Consider the following 19,660-nt stretch of genomic DNA (forward strand, 5'->3'; position numbering starts at 1 on the left):
ATCATTCCTTTTAGGCATTGAAAAGACGTTCACAGCATCAGAATGTCCTCACTACCTTCTAGGCGGAGCCTGTGCCTGAATAGAATTTGTGTCAAGATTGAAGTAATATGGATCACATTGTGTTGGTCCTGATAGTTTATAAAAGACTGACTGCTTCCAATGCTACTAAAGCCTGCTTTAGATCCAGGTGCTTGCAATGTTCCATTCGAGGAAATTGCTGCCTTTGAGGCTAAAAAGCACTACCTCACTTTAGAACGATAGTGTGAAATTCTCACGGAAGGAAGCTTATTTAACCTCTTCCCCTGCACTCTGTATGTTGGACTCTGACTCTCAAGTTGGATTGTTGTTAAGGATCATCTCTGTTTTTGTTTATATCTCCATCCCACTTTCAAAAAGGCCCCAGTGCTTTGAAGTGGTTTAGATTCCTTTACCATCCCCCCGCCTATTTGCCTTGCAGTCCTGAATACAGATAGTAGCCTAATGCATAACTTCTGATATCTCATCCTCCTGTGTGCTCAGCTTCCTCAAGGACGATTGGTCCAGCAGCGACCTGACATCATAAAGCTAATGCAAGATGTTGTCTGACATGAGGGCCACTCTGTTGCCTAGCAAGCTGACATCATAAAGCTAAAGCAAGATGTTGTCTGACATGAGGGCCACTCTGTTACCTAGCAAGCAGTAGTATACATTTATCTTGGTAATGAAATGAGTAGCAGGGTAGACAGGATGCCAAACTGAGAACTAAGATGTAAGATGAAAGACATTAGGGCATTTTTTTTTGAGCTTTCCAATTGTGTATGATGGTAAGTTTTAAGCATAAAAAGTCACAACATCACTATTGCTGAACTGGTAGGAATTGGCTAAAATGAAGATGGTAATTATGCTATTCATAGTTTTTATTATTCCCATTAACTGTAGCATAACCCTTCCTCTCTCAACTGATCAGCTGGCTTAATTGCTACTGGTGTACCCTATCGTAAAACAAATGCAGTGAGAAGGGCACACTGCCACTTGGCTGGAAAAATATCTATTTATCTATGTCCTAATGTATGTGCTACAGTTGTTTAGAGAGTGTTAGCACATGAGGCATAGGATTCCGAGAAGTATAGGAGGTTAATAACACAAATTGAGATTTGATTTTCTAATGAGCTGTTGATTTTCACAATTCTACAGACTCCACAGTATTGATCTATTTACCCTAAAATAAACCCGATTTTTGTATTTCTTATAGTAAATGTGCTAACAGTGGACTTTTCCATCTGCAGATTATACTGAATGACCACCAGTGGCAGTGTTTCACAACAGAGTTTCTCTGCAGTGCCGAGACTGAAGAAAAAAAAAAAAGTCTTCCGGCATACGGCATCATTTTACCAATTTATACGGTAAGCAAAAATCGCAATCATTCCTTTTAGGCATTGAAAAGACGTTCACAGCATCAGAATGTCCTCACTACCTTCTAGGCGGAGCCTGTGCCTGAATAGAATTTGTGTCAAGATTGAAGTAATATGGATCACATTGTGTTGGTCCTGATAGTTTATAAAAGACTGACTGCTTCCAATGCTACTAAAGCCTGCTTTAGATCCAGGTGCTTGCAATGTTCCATTCGAGGAAATTGCTGCCTTTGAGGCTAAAAAGCACTACCTCACTTTAGAACGATAGTGTGAAATTCTCACGGAAGGAAGCTTATTTAACCTCTTCCCCTGCACTCTGTATGTTGGACTCTGACTCTCAAGTTGGATTGTTGTTAAGGATCATCTCTGTTTTTGTTTATATCTCCATCCCACTTTCAAAAAGGCCCCAGTGCTTTGAAGTGGTTTAGAGTCCTTTACCATCCCCCCGCCTATTTGCCTTGCAGTCCTGAATACAGATAGTAGCCTAATGCATAACTTCTGATATCTCATCCTCCTGTGTGCTCAGCTTCCTCAAGGACGATTGGTCCAGCAGCGACCTGACATCATAAAGCTAATGCAAGATGTTGTCTGACATGAGGGCCACTCTGTTGCCTAGCAAGCTGACATCATAAAGCTAAAGCAAGATGTTGTCTGACATGAGGGCCACTCTGTTACCTAGCAAGCAGTAGTATACATTTATCTTGGTAATGAAATGAGTAGCAGGGTAGACAGGATGCCAAACTGAGAACTAAGATGTAAGATGAAAGACATTAGGGCATTTTTTGAGCTTTCCAATTGTGTATGATGGTAAGTTTTAAGCATAAAAAGTCACAACATCACTATTGCTGAACTGGTAGGAATTGGCTAAAATGAAGATGGTAATTATGCTATTCATAGTTTTTATTATTCCCATTAACTGTAGCATAACCCTTCCTCTCTCAACTGATCAGCTGGCTTAATTGCTACTGGTGTACCCTATCGTAAAACAAATGCAGTGAGAAGGGCACACTGCCACTTGGCTGGAAAAATATCTATTTATCTATGTCCTAATGTATGTGCTACAGTTGTTTAGAGAGTGTTAGCACATGAGGCATAGGATTCCGAGAAGTATAGGAGGTTAATAACACAAATTGAGATTTGATTTTCTAATGAGCTGTTGATTTTCACAATTCTACAGACTCCACAGTATTGATCTATTTACCCTAAAATAAACCCGATTTTTGTATTTCTTATAGTAAATGTGCTAACAGTGGACTTTTCCATCTGCAGATTATACTGAATGACCACCAGTGGCAGTGTTTCACAACAGAGTTTCTCTGCAGTGCCGAGACTGAAGAAAAAAAAAAAAAGTCTTCCGGCATACGGCATCATTTTACCAATTTATACGGTAAGCAAAAATCGCAATCATTCCTTTTAGGCATTGAAAAGACGTTCACAGCATCAGAATGTCCTCACTACCTTATAGGCGGAGCCTGTGCCTGAATAGAATTTGTGTCAAGATTGAAGTAATATGGATCACATTGTGTTGGTCCTGATAGTTTATAATAGGCTGACTGCTTCCAATGCTACTAAAGCCTGCTTTAGATCCAGGTGCTTGCAATGTTCCATTCGAGGAAATTGCTGCCTTTGAGGCTAAAAAGCACTACCTCACTTTAGAACGATAGTGTGAAATTCTCACGGAAGGAAGCTTATTTAACCTCTTCCCCTGCACTCTGTATGTTGGACTCTGACTCTCAAGTTGGATTGTTGTTAAGGATCATCTCTGTTTTTGTTTATATCTCCATCCCACTTTCAAAAAGGCCCCAGTGCTTTGAAGTGGTTTAGATTCCTTTACCATCCCCCCGCCTATTTGCCTTGCAGTCCTGAATACAGATAGTAGCCTAATGCATAACTTCTGATATCTCATCCTCCTGTGTGCTCAGCTTCCTCAAGGACGATTGGTCCAGCAGCGACCTGACATCATAAAGCTAATGCAAGATGTTGTCTGACATGAGGGCCACTCTGTTGCCTAGCAAGCTGACATCATAAAGCTAAAGCAAGATGTTGTCTGACATGAGGGCCACTCTGTTACCTAGCAAGCAGTAGTATACATTTATCTTGGTAATGAAATGAGTAGCAGGGTAGACAGGATGCCAAACTGAAAACTAAGATGTAAGATGAAAGACATTAGGGCATTTTTTGAGCTTTCCAATTGTGTATGATGGTAAGTTTTAAGCATAAAAAGTCACAACATCACTATTGCTGAACTGGTAGGAATTGGCTAAAATGAAGATGGTAATTATGCTATTCATAGTTTTTATTATTCCCATTAACTGTAGCATAACCCTTCCTCTCTCAACTGATCAGCTGGCTTAATTGCTACTGGTGTACCCTATCGTAAAACAAATGCAGTGAGAAGGGCACACTGCCACTTGGCTGGAAAAATATCTATTTATCTATGTCCTAATGTATGTGCTACAGTTGTTTAGAGAGTGTTGGCACATGAGGCATAGGATTCCGAGAAGTATAGGAGGTTAATAACACAAATTGAGATTTGATTTTCTAATGAGCTGTTGATTTTCACAATTCTACAGACTCCACAGTATTGATCTATTTACCCTAAAATAAACCCGATTTTTGTATTTCTTATAGTAAATGTGCTAACAGTGGACTTTTCCATCTGCAGATTATACTGAATGACCACCAGTGGCAGTGTTTCACAACAGAGTTTCTCTGCAGTGCCGAGACTGAAGAAAAAAAAAAAAAAGTCTTCCGGCATACGGCATCATTTTACCAATTTATACGGTAAGCAAAAATCGCAATCATTCCTTTTAGGCATTGAAAAGACTTTCACAGCATCAGAATGTCCTCACTACCTTATAGGCGGAGCCTGTGCCTGAATAGAATTTGTGTCAAGATTGAAGTAATATGGATCACATTGTGTTGGTCCTGATAGTTTATAATAGACTGACTACTTCCAATGCTACTAAAGCCTGCTTTAGATCCAGGTGCTTGCAATGTTCCATTCGAGGAAATTGCTGCCTTTGAGGCTAAAAAGCACTACCTCACTTTAGAACGATAGTGTGAAATTCTCACGGAAGGAAGCTTATTTAACCTCTTCCCCTGCACTCTGTATGTTGGACTCTGACTCTCAAGTTGGATTGTTGTTAAGGATCATCTCTGTTTTTGTTTATATCTCCATCCCACTTTCAAAAAGGCCCCAGTGCTTTGAAGTGGTTTAGATTCCTTTACCATCCCCCCGCCTATTTGCCTTGCAGTCCTGAATACAGATAGTAGCCTAATGCATAACTTCTGATATCTCATCCTCCTGTGTGCTCAGCTTCCTCAAGGACGATTGGTCCAGCAGCGACCTGACATCATAAAGCTAATGCAAGATGTTGTCTGACATGAGGGCCACTCTGTTGCCTAGCAAGCTGACATCATAAAGCTAAAGCAAGATGTTGTCTGACATGAGGGCCACTCTGTTACCTAGCAAGCAGTAGTATACATTTATCTTGGTAATGAAATGAGTAGCAGGGTAGACAGGATGCCAAACTGAGAACTAAGATGTAAGATGAAAGACATTAGGGCATTTTTTGAGCTTTCCAATTGTGTATGATGGTAAGTTTTAAGCATAAAAAGTCACAACATCACTATTGCTGAACTGGTAGGAATTGGCTAAAATGAAGATGGTAATTATGCTATTCATAGTTTTTATTATTCCCATTAACTGTAGCATAACCCTTCCTCTCTCAACTGATCAGCTGGCTTAATTGCTACTGGTGTACCCTATCGTAAAACAAATGCAGTGAGAAGGGCACACTGCCACTTGGCTGGAAAAATATCTATTTATCTATGTCCTAATGTATGTGCTACAGTTGTTTAGAGAGTGTTAGCACATGAGGCATAGGATTCCGAGAAGTATAGGAGGTTAATAACACAAATTGAGATTTGATTTTCTAATGAGCTGTTGATTTTCACAATTCTACAGACTCCACAGTATTGATCTATTTACCCTAAAATAAACCCGATTTTTGTATTTCTTATAGTAAATGTGCTAACAGTGGACTTTTCCATCTGCAGATTATACTGAATGACCACCAGTGGCAGTGTTTCACAACAGAGTTTCTCTGCAGTGCCGAGACTGAAGAAAAAAAAAAAAAAGTCTTCCGGCATACGGCATCATTTTACCAATTTATACGGTAAGCAAAAATCGCAATCATTCCTTTTAGGCATTGAAAAGACGTTCACAGCATCAGAATGTCCTCACTACCTTATAGGCGGAGCCTGTGCCTGAATAGAATTTGTGTCAAGATTGAAGTAATATGGATCACATTGTGTTGGTCCTGATAGTTTATAATAGACTGACTACTTCCAATGCTACTAAAGCCTGCTTTAGATCCAGGTGCTTGCAATGTTCCATTCGAGGAAATTGCTGCCTTTGAGGCTAAAAAGCACTACCTCACTTTAGAACGATAGTGTGAAATTCTCACGGAAGGAAGCTTATTTAACCTCTTCCCCTGCACTCTGTATGTTGGACTCTGACTCTCAAGTTGGATTGTTGTTAAGGATCATCTCTGTTTTTGTTTATATCTCCATCCCACTTTCAAAAAGGCCCCAGTGCTTTGAAGTGGTTTAGAGTCCTTTACCATCCCCCCGCCTATTTGCCTTGCAGTCCTGAATACAGATAGTAGCCTAATGCATAACTTCTGATATCTCATCCTCCTGTGTGCTCAGCTTCCTCAAGGACGATTGGTCCAGCAGCGACCTGACATCATAAAGCTAATGCAAGATGTTGTCTGACATGAGGGCCACTCTGTTGCCTAGCAAGCTGACATCATAAAGCTAAAGCACAATGTTGTCTGACATGGGGGCCACTCTGTTGCCTAGCAAGCTGATATCATAAAGCTAAAGCAAGATGTTGTCTGACATGAGGGCCACTCTGTTACCTAGCAAGCAGTAGTCTACATTTATCTTGGTAATGAAATGAGTAGCAGGGTAGACAGGATGCCAAACTGAAAACTAAGATGTAAGATGAAAGACATTAGGGCATTTTTTGAGCTTTCCAATTGTGTATGATGGTAAGTTTTAAGCATAAAAAGTCACAACATCACTATTGCTGAACTGGTAGGAATTGGCTAAAATGAAGATGGTAATTATGCTATTCATAGTTTTTATTATTCCCATTAACTGTAGCATAACCCTTCCTCTCTCAACTGATCAGCTGGCTTAAATGCTACTGGTGTACCCTATCGTAAAACAAATGCAGTGAGAAGGGCACACTGCCACTTGGCTGGAAAAATATCTATTTATCTATGTCCTAATGTATGTGCTACAGTTGTTTAGAGAGTGTTAGCACATGAGGCATAGGATTCCGAGAAGTATAGGAGGTTAATAACACAAATTGAGATTTGATTTTCTAATGAGCTGTTGATTTTCACAATTCTACAGACTCCACAGTATTGATCTATTTACCCTAAAATAAACCAGATTTTTGTATTTCTTATAGTAAATGTGCTAACAGTGGACTTTTCCATCTGCAGATTATACTGAATGACCACCAGTGGCAGTGTTTCACAACAGAGTTTCTCTGCAGTGCCGAGACTGAAGAAAAAAAAAAAAAGTCTTCCGGCATACGGCATCATTTTACCAATTTATACGGTAAGCAAAAATCGCAATCATTCCTTTTAGGCATTGAAAAGACGTTCACAGCATCAGAATGTCCTCACTACCTTATAGGCGGAGCCTGTGCCTGAATAGAATTTGTGTCAAGATTGAAGTAATATGGATCACATTGTGTTGGTCCTGATAGTTTATAAAAGACTGACTGCTTCCAATGCTACTAAAGCCTGCTTTAGATCCAGGTGCTTGCAATGTTCCATTCGAGGAAATTGCTGCCTTTGAGGCTAAAAAGCACTACCTCACTTTAGAACGATAGTGTGAAATTCTCACGGAAGGAAGCTTATTTAACCTCTTCCCCTGCACTCTGTATGTTGGACTCTGACTCTCAAGTTGGATTGTTGTTAAGGATCATCTCTGTTTTTGTTTATATCTCCATCCCACTTTCAAAAAGGCCCCAGTGCTTTGAAGTGGTTTAGAGTCCTTTACCATCCCCCCGCCTATTTGCCTTGCAGTCCTGAATACAGATAGTAGCCTAATGCATAACTTCTGATATCTCATCCTCCTGTGTGCTCAGCTTCCTCAAGGACGATTGGTCCAGCAGCGACCTGACATCATAAAGCTAATGCAAGATGTTGTCTGACATGAGGGCCACTCTGTTGCCTAGCAAGCTGACATCATAAAGCTAAAGCAAGATGTTGTCTGACATGAGGGCCACTCTGTTACCTAGCAAGCAGTAGTATACATTTATCTTGGTAATGAAATGAGTAGCAGGGTAGACAGGATGCCAAACTGAAAACTAAGATGTAAGATGAAAGACATTAGGGCATTTTTTGAGCTTTCCAATTGTGTATGATGGTAAGTTTTAAGCATAAAAAGTCACAACATCACTATTGCTGAACTGGTAGGAATTGGCTAAAATGAAGATGGTAATTATGCTATTCATAGTTTTTATTATTCCCATTAACTGTAGCATAACCCTTCCTCTCTCAACTGATCAGCTGGCTTAATTGCTACTGGTGTACCCTATCGTAAAACAAATGCAGTGAGAAGGGCACACTGCCACTTGGCTGGAAAAATATCTATTTATCTATGTCCTAATGTATGTGCTACAGTTGTTTAGAGAGTGTTAGCACATGAGGCATAGGATTCCGAGAAGTATAGGAGGTTAATAACACAAATTGAGATTTGATTTTCTAATGAGCTGTTGATTTTCACAATTCTACAGACTCCACAGTATTGATCTATTTACCCTAAAATAAACCCGATTTTTGTATTTCTTATAGTAAATGTGCTAACAGTGGACTTTTCCATCTGCAGATTATACTGAATGACCACCAGTGGCAGTGTTTCACAACAGAGTTTCTCTGCAGTGCCGAGACTGAAGAAAAAAAAAAAAGTCATACGGCATCATTTTACCAATTTATACGGTAAGCAAAAATCGCAATCATTCCTTTTAGGCATTGAAAAGACGTTCACAGCATCAGAATGTCCTCACTACCTTATAGGCGGAGCCTGTGCCTGAATAGAATTTGTGTCAAGATTGAAGTAATATGGATCACATTGTGTTGGTCCTGATAGTTTATAATAGACTGACTACTTCCAATGCTACTAAAGCCTGCTTTAGATCCAGGTGCTTGCAATGTTCCATTCGAGGAAATTGCTGCCTTTGAGGCTAAAAAGCACTACCTCACTTTAGAACGATAGTGTGAAATTCTCACGGAAGGAAGCTTATTTAACCTCTTCCCCTGCACTCTGTATGTTGGACTCTGACTCTCAAGTTGGATTGTTGTTAAGGATCATCTCTGTTTTTGTTTATATCTCCATCCCACTTTCAAAAAGGCCCCAGTGCTTTGAAGTGGTTTAGATTCCTTTACCATCCCCCCGCCTATTTGCCTTGCAGTCCTGAATACAGATAGTAGCCTAATGCATAACTTCTGATATCTCATCCTCCTGTGTGCTCAGCCTGCTCAAGGACGATTGGTCCAGCAGCGACCTGACATCATAAAGCTAATGCAAGATGTTGTCTGACATGAGGGCCACTCTGTTGCCTAGCAAGCTGACATCATAAAGCTAAAGCAAGATGTTGTCTGACATGAGGGCCACTCTGTTACCTAGCAAGCAGTAGTATACATTTATCTTGGTAATGAAATGAGTAGCAGGGTAGACAGGATGCCAAACTGAAAACTAAGATGTAAGATGAAAGACATTAGGGCATTTTTTGAGCTTTCCAATTGTGTATGATGGTAAGTTTTAAGCATAAAAAGTCACAACATCACTATTGCTGAACTGGTAGGAATTGGCTAAAATGAAGATGGTAATTATGCTATTCATAGTTTTTATTATTCCCATTAACTGTAGCATAACCCTTCCTCTCTCAACTGATCAGCTGGCTTAATTGCTACTGGTGTACCCTATCGTAAAACAAATGCAGTGAGAAGGGCACACTGCCACTTGGCTGGAAAAATATCTATTTATCTATGTCCTAATGTATGTGCTACAGTTGTTTAGAGAGTGTTAGCACATGAGGCATAGGATTCCGAGAAGTATAGGAGGTTAATAACACAAATTGAGATTTGATTTTCTAATGAGCTGTTGATTTTCACAATTCTACAGACTCCACAGTATTGATCTATTTACCCTAAAATAAACCAGATTTTTGTATTTCTTATAGTAAATGTGCTAACAGTGGACTTTTCCATCTGCAGATTATACTGAATGACCACCAGTGGCAGTGTTTCACAACAGAGTTTCTCTGCAGTGCCGAGACTGAAGAAAAAAAAAAAAAAAGTCTTCCGGCATACGGCATCATTTTACCAATTTATACGGTAAGCAAAAATCGCAATCATTCCTTTTAGGCATTGAAAAGACGTTCACAGCATCAGAATGTCCTCACTACCTTATAGGCGGAGCCTGTGCCTGAATAGAATTTGTGTCAAGATTGAAGTAATATGGATCACATTGTGTTGGTCCTGATAGTTTATAATAGACTGACTACTTCCAATGCTACTAAAGCCTGCTTTAGATCCAGGTGCTTGCAATGTTCCATTCGAGGAAATTGCTGCCTTTGAGGCTAAAAAGCACTACCTCACTTTAGAACGATAGTGTGAAATTCTCACGGAAGGAAGCTTATTTAACCTCTTCCCCTGCACTCTGTATGTTGGACTCTGACTCTCAAGTTGGATTGTTGTTAAGGATCATCTCTGTTTTTGTTTATATCTCCATCCCACTTTCAAAAAGGCCCCAGTGCTTTGAAGTGGTTTAGAGTCCTTTACCATCCCCCCGCCTATTTGCCTTGCAGTCCTGAATACAGATAGTAGCCTAATGCATAACTTCTGATATCTCATCCTCCTGTGTGCTCAGCTTCCTCAAGGACGATTGGTCCAGCAGCGACCTGACATCATAAAGCTAATGCAAGATGTTGTCTGACATGAGGGCCACTCTGTTGCCTAGCAAGCTGACATCATAAAGCTAAAGCACAATGTTGTCTGACATGGGGGCCACTCTGTTGCCTAGCAAGCTGATATCATAAAGCTAAAGCAAGATGTTGTCTGACATGAGGGCCACTCTGTTACCTAGCAAGCAGTAGTCTACATTTATCTTGGTAATGAAATGAGTAGCAGGGTAGACAGGATGCCAAACTGAAAACTAAGATGTAAGATGAAAGACATTAGGGCATTTTTTGAGCTTTCCAATTGTGTATGATGGTAAGTTTTAAGCATAAAAAGTCACAACATCACTATTGCTGAACTGGTAGGAATTGGCTAAAATGAAGATGGTAATTATGCTATTCATAGTTTTTATTATTCCCATTAACTGTAGCATAACCCTTCCTCTCTCAACTGATCAGCTGGCTTAATTGCTACTGGTGTACCCTATCGTAAAACAAATGCAGTGAGAAGGGCACACTGCCACTTGGCTGGAAAAATATCTATTTATCTATGTCCTAATGTATGTGCTACAGTTGTTTAGAGAGTGTTAGCACATGAGGCATAGGATTCCGAGAAGTATAGGAGGTTAATAACACAAATTGAGATTTGATTTTCTAATGAGCTGTTGATTTTCACAATTCTACAGACTCCACAGTATTGATCTATTTACCCTAAAATAAACCAGATTTTTGTATTTCTTATAGTAAATGTGCTAACAGTGGACTTTTCCATCTGCAGATTATACTGAATGACCACCAGTGGCAGTGTTTCACAACAGAGTTTCTCTGCAGTGCCGAGACTGAAGAAAAAAAAAAAAAAGTCTTCCGGCATACGGCATCATTTTACCAATTTATACGGTAAGCAAAAATCGCAATCATTCCTTTTAGGGATTGAAAAGACGTTCACAGCATCATAATGTCCTCACTACCTTATAGGCGGAGCCTGTGCCTGAATAGAATTTGTGTCAAGATTGAAGTAATATGGATCACATTGTGTTGGTCCTGATAGTTTATAATAGACTGACTGCTTCCAATGCTACTAAAGCCTGCTTTAGATCCTGGTGCTTGCAATGTTCCATTCGAGGAAATTGCTGCCTTTGAGGCTAAAAAGCACTACCTCACTTTAGAACGATAGTGTGAAATTCTCACGGAAGGAAGCTTATTTAACCTCTTCCCCTGCACTCTGTATGTTGGACTCTGACTCTCAAGTTGGATTGTTGTTAAGGATCATCTCTGTTTTTGTTTATATCTCCATCTCACTTTCAAAAAGGCCCCAGTGCTTTGAAGTGGTTTAGAGTCCTTTACCATCCCCCCGCCTATTTGCCTTGCAGTCCTGAATACAGATAGTAGCCTAATGCATAACTTCTGATATCTCATCCTCCTGTGTGCTCAGCTTCCTCAAGGACGATTGGTCCAGCAGCGACCTGACATCATAAAGCTAATGCAAGATGTTGTCTGACATGAGGGCCACTCTGTTGCCTAGCAAGCTGACATCATAAAGCTAAAGCAAGATGTTGTCTGACATGAGGGCCACTCTGTTACCTAGCAAGCAGTAGTATACATTTATCTTGGTAATGAAATGAGTAGCAGGGTAGACAGGATGCCAAACTGAAAACTAAGATGTAAGATGAAAGACATTAGGGCATTTTTTGAGCTTTCTAATTGTGTATGATGGTAAGTTTTAAGCATAAAAAGTTACAACATCACTATTGCTGAACTGGTAGGAATTGGCTAAAATGAAGATGGTAATTATGCTATTCATAGTTTTTATTATTCCCATTAACTGTAGCATAACCCTTCCTCTCTCAACTGATCAGCTGGCTTAAATGCTACTGGTGTACCCTATCGTAAAACAAATGCAGTGAGAAGGGCACACTGCCACTTGGCTGGAAAAATATCTATTTATCTATGTCCTAATGTATGTGCTACAGTTGTTTAGAGAGTGTTAGCACATGAGGCATAGGATTCCGAGAAGTATAGGAGGTTAATAACACAAATTGAGATTTGATTTTCTAATGAGCTGTTGATTTTCACAATTCTACAGACTCCACAGTATTGATCTATTTACCCTAAAATAAACCAGATTTTTGTATTTCTTATAGTAAATGTGCTAACAGTGGACTTTTCCATCTGCAGATTATACTGAATGACCACCAGTGGCAGTGTTTCACAACAGAGTTTCTCTGCAGTGCCGAGACTGAAGAAAAAAAAAAAAAAGTCTTCCGGCATACGGCATCATTTTACCAATTTATACGGTAAGCAAAAATCGCAATCATTCCTTTTAGGCATTGAAAAGACGTTCACAGCATCAGAATGTCCTCACTACCTTATAGGCGGAGCCTGTGCCTGAATAGAATTTGTGTCAAGATTGAAGTAATATGGATCACATTGTGTTGGTCCTGATAGTTTATAAAAGACTGACTGCTTCCAATGCTACTAAAGCCTGCTTTAGATCCAGGTGCTTGCAATGTTCCATTCGAGGAAATTGCTGCCTTTGAGGCTAAAAAGCACTACCTCACTTTAGAACGATAGTGTGAAATTCTCACGGAAGGAAGCTTATTTAACCTCTTCCCCTGCACTCTGTATGTTGGACTCTGACTCTCAAGTTGGATTGTTGTTAAGGATCATCTCTGTTTTTGTTTATATCTCCATCCCACTTTCAAAAAGGCCCCAGTGCTTTGAAGTGGTTTAGAGTCCTTTACCATCCCCCCGCCTATTTGCCTTGCAGTCCTGAATACAGATAGTAGCCTAATGCATAACTTCTGATATCTCATCCTCCTGTGTGCTCAGCTTCCTCAAGGACGATTGGTCCAGCAGCGACCTGACATCATAAAGCTAAAGCAAGATGTTGTCTGACATGAGGGCCACTCTGTTACCTAGCAAGCAGTAGTATACATTTATCTTGGTAATGAAATGAGTAGCAGGGTAGACAGGATGCCAAACTGAAAACTAAGATGTAAGATGAAAGACATTAGGGCATTTTTTGAGCTTTCCAATTGTGTATGATGGTAAGTTTTAAGCATAAAAAGTCACAACATCACTATTGCTGAACTGGTAGGAATTGGCTAAAATGAAGATGGTAATTATGCTATTCATAGTTTTTATTATTCCCATTAACTGTAGCATAACCCTTCCTCTCTCAACTGATCAGCTGGCTTAATTGCTACTGGTGTACCCTATCGTAAAACAAATGCAGTGAGAAGGGCACACTGCCACTTGGCTGGAAAAATATCTATTTATCTATGTCCTAATGTATGTGCTACAGTTGTTTAGAGAGTGTTAGCACATGAGGCATAGGATTCCGAGAAGTATAGGAGGTTAATAACACAAATTGAGATTTGATTTTCTAATGAGCTGTTGATTTTCACAATTCTACAGACTCCACAGTATTGATCTATTTACCCTAAAATAAACCCGATTTTTGTATTTCTTATAGTAAATGTGCTAACAGTGGACTTTTCCATCTGCAGATTATACTGAATGACCACCAGTGGCAGTGTTTCACAACAGAGTTTCTCTGCAGTGCCGAGACTGAAGAAAAAAAAAAAAGTCATACGGCATCATTTTACCAATTTATACGGTAAGCAAAAATCGCAATCATTCCTTTTAGGCATTGAAAAGACGTTCACAGCATCAGAATGTCCTCACTACCTTATAGGCGGAGCCTGTGCCTGAATAGAATTTGTGTCAAGATTGAAGTAATATGGATCACATTGTGTTGGTCCTGATAGTTTATAATAGACTGACTACTTCCAATGCTACTAAAGCCTGCTTTAGATCCAGGTGCTTGCAATGTTCCATTCGAGGAAATTGCTGCCTTTGAGGCTAAAAAGCACTACCTCACTTTAGAACGATAGTGTGAAATTCTCACGGAAGGAAGCTTATTTAACCTCTTCCCCTGCACTCTGTATGTTGGACTCTGACTCTCAAGTTGGATTGTTGTTAAGGATCATCTCTGTTTTTGTTTATATCTCCATCCCACTTTCAAAAAGGCCCCAGTGCTTTGAAGTGGTTTAGATTCCTTTACCATCCCCCCGCCTATTTGCCTTGCAGTCCTGAATACAGATAGTAGCCTAATGCATAACTTCTGATATCTCATCCTCCTGTGTGCTCAGCTTCCTCAAGGACGATTGGTCCAGCAGCGACCTGACATCATAAAGCTAATGCAAGATGTTGTCTGACATGAGGGCCACTCTGTTGCCTAGCAAGCTGACATCATAAAGCTAAAGCAAGATGTTGTCTGACATGAGGGCCACTCTGTTACCTAGCAAGCAGTAGTATACATTTATCTTGGTAATGAAATGAGTAGCAGGGTAGACAGGATGCCAAACTGAAAACTAAGATGTAAGATGAAAGACATTAGGGCATTTTTTGAGCTTTCCAATTGTGTATGATGGTAAGTTTTAAGCATAAAAAGTCACAACATCACTATTGCTGAACTGGTAGGAATTGGCTAAAATGAAGATGGTAATTATGCTATTCATAGTTTTTATTATTCCCATTAACTGTAGCATAACCCTTCCTCTCTCAACTGATCAGCTGGCTTAATTGCTACTGGTGTACCCTATCGTAAAACAAATGCAGTGAGAAGGGCACACTGCCACTTGGCTGGAAAAATATCTATTTATCTATGTCCTAATGTATGTGCTACAGTTGTTTAGAGAGTGTTAGCACATGAGGCATAGGATTCCGAGAAGTATAGGAGGTTAATAACACAAATTGAGATTTGATTTTCTAATGAGCTGTTGATTTTCACAATTCTACAGACTCCACAGTATTGATCTATTTACCCTAAAATAAACCAGATTTTTGTATTTCTTATAGTAAATGTGCTAACAGTGGACTTTTCCATCTGCAGATTATACTGAATGACCACCAGTGGCAGTGTTTCACAACAGAGTTTCTCTGCAGTGCCGAGACTGAAGAAAAAAAAAAAAAAAGTCTTCCGGCATACGGCATCATTTTACAAATTTATACGGTAAGCAAAAATCGCAATCATTCCTTTTAGGCATTGAAAAGACGTTCACAGCATCAGAATGTCCTCACTACCTTATAGGCGGAGCCTGTGCCTGAATAGAATTTGTGTCAAGATTGAAGTAATATGGATCACATTGTGTTGGTCCTGATAGTTTATAATAGACTGACTACTTCCAATGCTACTAAAGCCTGCTTTAGATCCAGGTGCTTGCAATGTTCCATTCGAGGAAATTGCTGCCTTTGAGGCTAAAAAGCACTACCTCACTTTAGAACGATAGTGTGAAATTCTCACGGAAGGAAGCTTATTTAACCTCTTCCCCTGCACTCTGTATGTTGGACTCTGACTCTCAAGTTGGATTGTTGTTAAGGATCATCTCTGTTTTTGTTTATATCTCCATCCCACTTTCAAAAAGGCCCCAGTGCTTTGAAGTGGTTTAGATTCCTTTACCATCCCCCCGCCTATTTGCCTTGCAGTCCTGAATACAGATAGTAGCCTAATGCATAACTTCTGATATCTCATCCTCCTGTGTGCTCAGCTTCCTCAAGGACGATTGGTCCAGCAGTGACCTGACATCATAAAGCTAATGCAAGATGTTGTCTGACATGAGGGCCACTCTGTTACCTAGCAAGCAGTAGTATACATTTATCTTGGTAATGAAATGAGTAGCAGGGTAGACAGGATGCCAAACTGAAAACTAAGATGTAAGATGAAAGACATTAGGGCATTTTTTGAGCTTTCCAATTGTGTATGATGGTAAGTTTTAAGCATAAAAAGTCACAACATCACTATTGCTGAACTGGTAGGAATTGGCTAAAATGAAGATGGTAATTATGCTATTCATAGTTTTTATTATTCCCATTAACTGTAGCATAACCCTTCCTCTCTCAACTGATCAGCTGGCTTAATTGCTACTGGTGTACCCTATCGTAAAACAAATGCAGTGAGAAGGGCACACTGCCACTTGGCTGGAAAAATATCTATTTATCTATGTCCTAATGTATGTGCTACAGTTGTTTAGAGAGTGTTAGCACATGAGGCATAGGATTCCGAGAAGTATAGGAGGTTAATAACACAAATTGAGATTTGATTTTCTAATGAGCTGTTGATTTTCACAATTCTACAGACTCCACAGTATTGATCTATTTACCCTAAAATAAACCAGATTTTTGTATTTCTTATAGTAAATGTGCTAACAGTGGACTTTTCCATCTGCAGATTATACTGAATGACCACCAGTGGCAGTGTTTCACAACAGAGTTTCTCTGCAGTGCCGAGACTGAAGAAAAAAAAAAAAAAGTCTTCCGGCATACGGCATCATTTTACCAATTTATACGGTAAGCAAAAATCGCAATCATTCCTTTTAGGCATTGAAAAGACGTTCACAGCATCAGAATGTCCTCACTACCTTATAGGCGGAGCCTGTGCCTGAATAGAATTTGTGTCAAGATTGAAGTAATATGGATCACATTGTGTTGGTCCTGATAGTTTATAATAGACTGACTGCTTCCAATGCTACTAAAGCCTGCTTTAGATCCTGGTGCTTGCAATGTTCCATTCGAGGAAATTGCTGCCTTTGAGGCTAAAAAGCACTACCTCACTTTAGAACGATAGTGTGAAATTCTCACGGAAGGAAGCTTATTTAACCTCTTCCCCTGCACTCTGTATGTTGGACTCTGACTCTCAAGTTGGATTGTTGTTAAGGATCATCTCTGTTTTTGTTTATATCTCCATCCCACTTTCAAAAAGGCCCCAGTGCTTTGAAGTGGTTTAGAGTCCTTTACCATCCCCCCGCCTATTTGCCTTGCAGTCCTGAATACAGATAGTAGCCTAATGCATAACTTCTGATATCTCATCCTCCTGTGTGCTCAGCTTCCTCAAGGACGATTGGTCCAGCAGCGACCTGACATCATAAAGCTAATGCAAGATGTTGTCTGACATGAGGGCCACTCTGTTGCCTAGCAAGCTGACATCATAAAGCTAAAGCAAGATGTTGTCTGACATGAGGGCCACTCTGTTACCTAGCAAGCAGTAGTCTACATTTATCTTGGTAATGAAATGAGTAGCAGGGTAGACAGGATGCCAAACTGAAAACTAAGATGTAAGATGAAAGACATTAGGGCATTTTTGAGCTTTCCAATTGTGTATGATGGTAAGTTTTAAGCATAAAAAGTCACAACATCACTATTGCTGAACTGGTAGGAATTGGCTAAAATGAAGATGGTAATTATGCTATTCATAGTTTTTATTATTCCCATTAACTGTAGCATAACCCTTCCTCTCTCAACTGATCAGCTGGCTTAATTGCTACTGGTGTACCCTATCGTAAAACAAATGCAGTGAGAAGGGCACACTGCCACTTGGCTGGAAAAATATCTATTTATCTATGTCCTAATGTATGTGCTACAGTTGTTTAGAGAGTGTTAGCACATGAGGCATAGGATTCCGAGAAGTATAGGAGGTTAATAACACAAATTGAGATTTGATTTTCTAATGAGCTGTTGATTTTCACAATTCTACAGACTCCACAGTATTGATCTATTTACCCTAAAATAAACCCGATTTTTGTATTTCTTATAGTAAATGTGCTAACAGTGGACTTTTCCATCTGCAGATTATACTGAATGACCACCAGTGGCAGTGTTTCACAACAGAGTTTCTCTGCAGTGCCGAGACTGAAGAAAAAAAAAAAAAAGTCTTCCGGCATACGGCATCATTTTACCAATTTATACGGTAAGCAAAAATCGCAATCATTCCTTTTAGGCATTGAAAAGACGTTCACAGCATCAGAATGTCCTCACTACCTTATAGGCGGAGCCTGTGCCTGAATAGAATTTGTGTCAAGATTGAAGTAATATGGATCACATTGTGTTGGTCCTGATAGTTTATAATAGACTGACTGCTTCCAATGCTACTAAAGCCTGCTTTAGATCCTGGTGCTTGCAATGTTCCATTCGAGGAAATTGCTGCCTTTGAGGCTAAAAAGCACTACCTCACTTTAGAACGATAGTGTGAAATTCTCACGGAAGGAAGCTTATTTAACCTCTTCCCCTGCACTCTGTATGTTGGACTCTGACTCTCAAGTTGGATTGTTGTTAAGGATCATCTCTGTTTTTGTTTATATCTCCATCCCACTTTCAAAAAGGCCCCAGTGCTTTGAAGTGGTTTAGAGTCCTTTACCATCCCCCCGCCTATTTGCCTTGCAGTCCTGAATACAGATAGTAGCCTAATGCATAACTTCTGATATCTCATCCTCCTGTGTGCTCAGCTTCCTCAAGGACGATTGGTCCAGCAGCGACCTGACATCATAAAGCTAATGCAAGATGTTGTCTGACATGAGGGCCACTCTGTTGCCTAGTAAGCTGACATCATAAAGCTAAAGCAAGATGTTGTCTGACATGAGGGCCACTCTGTTACCTAGCAAGCAGTAGTATACATTTATCTTGGTAATGAAATGAGTAGCAGGGTAGACAGGATGCCAAACTGAAAACTAAGATGTAAGATGAAAGACATTAGGGCATTTTTTGAGCTTTCTAATTGTGTATGATGGTAAGTTTTAAGCATAAAAAGTTACAACATCACTATTGCTGAACTGGTAGGAATTGGCTAAAATGAAGATGGTAATTATGCTATTCATAGTTTTTATTATTCCCATTAACTGTAGCATAACCCTTCCTCTCTCAACTGATCAGCTGGCTTAATTGCTACTGGTGTACCCTATCGTAAAACAAATGCAGTGAGAAGGGCACACTGCCACTTGGCTGGAAAAATATCTATTTATCTATGTCCTAATGTATGTGCTACAGTTGTTTAGAGAGTGTTAGCACATGAGGCATAGGATTCCGAGAAGTATAGGAGGTTAATAACACAAATTGAGATTTGATTTTCTAATGAGCTGTTGATTTTCACAATTCTACAGACTCCACAGTATTGATCTATTTACCCTAAAATAAACCAGATTTTTGTATTTCTTATAGTAAATGTGCTAACAGTGGACTTTTCCATCTGCAGATTATACTGAATGACCACCAGTGGCAGTGTTTCACAACAGAGTTTCTCTGCAGTGCCGAGACTGAAGAAAAAAAAAAAAAAGTCTTCCGGCATACGGCATCATTTTACCAATTTATACGGTAAGCAAAAATCGCAATCATTCCTTTTAGGCATTGAAAAGACGTTCACAGCATCAGAATGTCCTCACTACCTTATAGGCGGAGCCTGTGCCTGAATAGAATTTGTGTCAAGATTGAAGTAATATGGATCACATTG

The sequence above is a fragment of the Triturus cristatus genome, chromosome 12, assembly GCF_964204655.1.
Source record: "Triturus cristatus chromosome 12, aTriCri1.1, whole genome shotgun sequence".
In the NCBI taxonomy this organism is placed as follows: domain Eukaryota; kingdom Metazoa; phylum Chordata; class Amphibia; order Caudata; family Salamandridae; genus Triturus; species Triturus cristatus.